Source organism: Urocitellus parryii, chromosome X, assembly GCF_045843805.1.
Source record: "Urocitellus parryii isolate mUroPar1 chromosome X, mUroPar1.hap1, whole genome shotgun sequence".
Classification (NCBI taxonomy): Eukaryota; Metazoa; Chordata; class Mammalia; order Rodentia; family Sciuridae; genus Urocitellus; species Urocitellus parryii.
The window spans coordinates 17,690,652-17,694,324 of record NC_135547.1 but is presented as its reverse complement, the minus strand read 5'-3'; the positions used below and the strand labels follow the sequence as shown (position 1 = coordinate 17,694,324).

The following is a 3,673-nucleotide window of genomic DNA, read 5'->3' as shown; positions in this document are numbered from 1 at the left end:
AAAGGTCAATTATTGTTGGAAAGTGGTGTGCTAACAGCAATGTCTGCAAGCCTTTACCAGAAGCACTGGAGCTCTGGGGTGCCTGGAACTGACTTCAGGGAAAAGCACTTTTCCAGTGCACAGTATTTGATTATTTGAAACACATCAGCAGTTCTCTAGAAAACAAGACACAAGGCAGACAATCCTCGGCTATTTTATTCCCACAGATGTTGTGTTCCTTCTCCAAGGTTCCTGACATAACTTCACTGTTCATGGGGCTCCAACAGGCTCATTCCCAGGGCGAGATGGTTGCTCCCAAGCCAACTGGGCAAATCCCAGATTTCCAGCCCCCCTGGGCCCAGGTACCAAGAGAGAAGAATGGCTTCTGCTCCTTTCCCCACCCTCCCTGGGAAGACAAATTGTCCGGGTGACCAGACAGCTCATGGAGCAAAGGCTCGAACATTCTCTGGGAAAGTCCCACCCCAATCCCTTTCCCACTGACCTTTCCAAAATTCATTTGGCTTGGTTTTGGGCTCTACAAGTTATGAAAGTTAGCTTCCAGGGGAGCTTAAGATGAGGCCTTCCCAATGTGGGATTTAGAACTCTTCATTTCCACCCAAGTGCCAGAGTATAGTTAGGGGGCTGCTTCTCCCTCATATTTAGACAATGACGCAAAACCTGTTGATTTGTTTAGATGCAGTTGTTCCTCAGCAGGATAGATGGTATTCAACAGAATGGAATAATTAAGAGATTTAAAAGAAATAATTATGTGGGAAAATATGGTTGGAGTCAAACATGCCTGGTAATCTATATGAAGAATTCAGGTTTAAAAATGTGTGCAAAATTTGCCATTAGAGATTCCTGCCTTGTTTTCTTGAAGTAAAATAACTATCAACAGGAGATGTTTTATATTGTGCTAGTAAAGACAAACACGATTTTTTAAGAATTGTGGGAACGGTGACATGAAATACTGTATTTTTATCTCTTCCCAGAGAAACTGAAGTTCCTGGTGAAATACCTATATAAAGCAATTGCTTAGGTACACTCAATGGTTTAAAACATACATACACAGCAAGGTAGGCAGGGGGAGCTATCTTATTAAGTAGTTTTTTGTTAGATTTTGAGCTGCTTTTAGCTTTTCATAGCTCAGGGTCCAAAACACAGGATTCTGTTGAAAAACACTTCTTTAAATGAAAATTTCAGGGGCTAAAGGTATAGATATCACTGAACTATTTTAAAGTGAAAGACACTGGGCACAGTGGCACATGTCTGTAATCCTGGTGGCTTGGGAAGCTGAGGCAGGAGGATCACAAGTTTGAGGCCAACCTGGGCAATTTACCAAGGCCCTAAGCAACTTAGTGAGACCCTGTCTTAAAATAAAAAAAAAATAAAAAGGGATGTGGCTTAGTGGTTAAACACCCCTGGGTTCAATCCCCAGTACAAATAAATAAATAAATAAAATATTAAGGCAGGGGGATTGCAAGTTCAAGAGCAGCTTGGGCAACTTAGCAAGAAATAAAATGAAAAGGGCTGGGGTTAGCTCAGTGACAGAGCCTATCATTTGTGAGGCCATGAGCTTCATCCCCAGCACCACATACATACATACATACATGCTTCCCACATATGCTCTTTCCTATCACACAAGTGTGGATGCGAGAATCTGCCTGAGATACTGAATCCTGAGCCAATTGACTCTTGGAGCAAATAAGAGGTCTAATTGCAGGGAGGAAGCTGATTAACTCAGCTAACACCCTTAGCCAAACAATTTGCTTCTTGCCTCACACCATGGCCAATGTCACTAAGCTCTCTTTCATTTGTGTGATCCAACAAAGGAATTGCAGCATAATTTTGGCCCAGTACCTTGATGGGGTACTCAGGCCACAATGACAATGTACAATAAACTCTGTTTGATTCAAGAGGTCTAGGATCAGGAGAAATGGTGATCTTTAAATTTGTAGATTTGGGATTGAGTTGTATTTAAATGAGACATCTGGTCTTGATCTTGAAGATTTATTCTAAGTGCAAAAAATTATAATTTTTTGCCATTATCTACCGAAGCTGAATATGCATACATCCTAGGATCCAGAAATTCCACTCCTAGGTATACTCAACAGAAATGCATGCATGCATATATGCTCCAAGACATGAATACAGAACTATTTGTAACAGCATTAGTCATAATAGCCAGTGCTTAAAACAACCCAAAGGTCTATCAAGAGTAGAATGGGGAGCTGGGGATATAGCTCAGTTGGTAGAGTGCCTGCTTCCCATGCACAAGGCCCTGGGTTCAATCCCCAGTAACACACACACACACACACACACACACACACACACTCATAAAAGAGTAGAGTGAGCTGGGTGTGGTGGTGCATGCCTGTAATCCCAGTGACTTGGGAGGCTGAGGCAGGAGTATGACAAATTTAAGGCCAGCTTCAGCAACTTAGTGAAGTCCTAGGCAACATAGTGCCACCCCTGTCTCAAAATAAAAAAATAAAAAGATGTGCTAGCTTTGGCAGCATATATACTAAAATTGGAATTATATAGAAAAGATTAGCATGGCCCCTGCACAAGGATGACACACAAATTTGTGAAGCATTTCACATTTTTAGCCAAGTTATGGAACCAGCCCAGATGCCCATCAACAGATGAATGGATAAAGAAAATGTGATATATAATACACACACACACACACACACACACACTTACATACAATGTAATTTTACTCAGTCATAAAGAAGAATGAAATTATGGTATATACTGCTAAATGGATGGAACTGGAAAACATCATGCTAAGTGAAATAAGACAGATCCAGAAATTCAGGGGTTGGATGTTGTCTGTCATATACGGAAGCTAGACTATAATAAGGGAAAATAATAAGGCAAGGGGAATCCCATGAAAATAAGAGAGGGATCAGTGGTGTAGAGGAAGCGGATTGAGGGGGAAGGAAGAAGGACAGGAAAAGGGAGGAACAATGAAATGAAATTGATCAAATTTTGCTATGTCCACATGTGATTATATCACAGTGAATTTCATCTTTTTGTATATATATACTATACTAATTTTAAAAAAACTATAGAAAAACTGGTAGAATAGAGGAAAGGGAATAGAGGGAAGAAGGAGGAAAATAAATATAAAAATAAAAAAGGTTAGGGAGATAGTTCAGAAGTAGAGTACCCCTGGGTTCAATCCCCATTACCACACGCACACCCAAAAAGAGTGGAATGAACAGTTATGATAATATCCATTCAAGACAGAAGTGAGAATGGTCGATACCTATAAGCAACCATGTAGATAAATCTCCTAAGCATGATGCTGAGTCAAAGAAGCCAGACACATAGGATCACATTTTGTATTATTCCATTTATACAAAGTTCAATGCAGACACAGATAATCTATGTGTTAGAGACCAGGATAGTGGTTACCTTTGACAGGGCAGTGGCTCAGAGGAGAGACTAGGGGTGTAGATTGAATGGTGGCCCCTCAAAACGATATGTCCACATCTCAGAACATGTGATTGTGGCCTTGTTTGAGAAAAGAATCTTTGCAGATGTAATTAAGTTATGGATCTGAATATGAGACCACCCTGGATAATCTGAGGGGAATCTTAAATTCAATGAGAAGTGTTTTGTTTTTTAGGTACTGGGGATTGAACCCAGGGATGCTTAACCACTGAGCAACATCTCCAGCCCTTTT

At 40.6% G+C, this 3,673-nt stretch overlaps 1 non-coding gene across 1 annotated transcript; it reads left to right on the top strand.

The window, feature by feature from the left end:
• The first annotated feature begins 2,479 nt into the window (after positions 1-2,479).
• LOC113194535 (U6 spliceosomal RNA) lies at positions 2,480-2,586 on the top strand. Its single transcript, XR_003302303.1, has one exon. It is a non-coding gene; the product is annotated as a U6 spliceosomal RNA (small nuclear RNA).
• Positions 2,587-3,673: the final 1,087 nt, after the last annotated feature.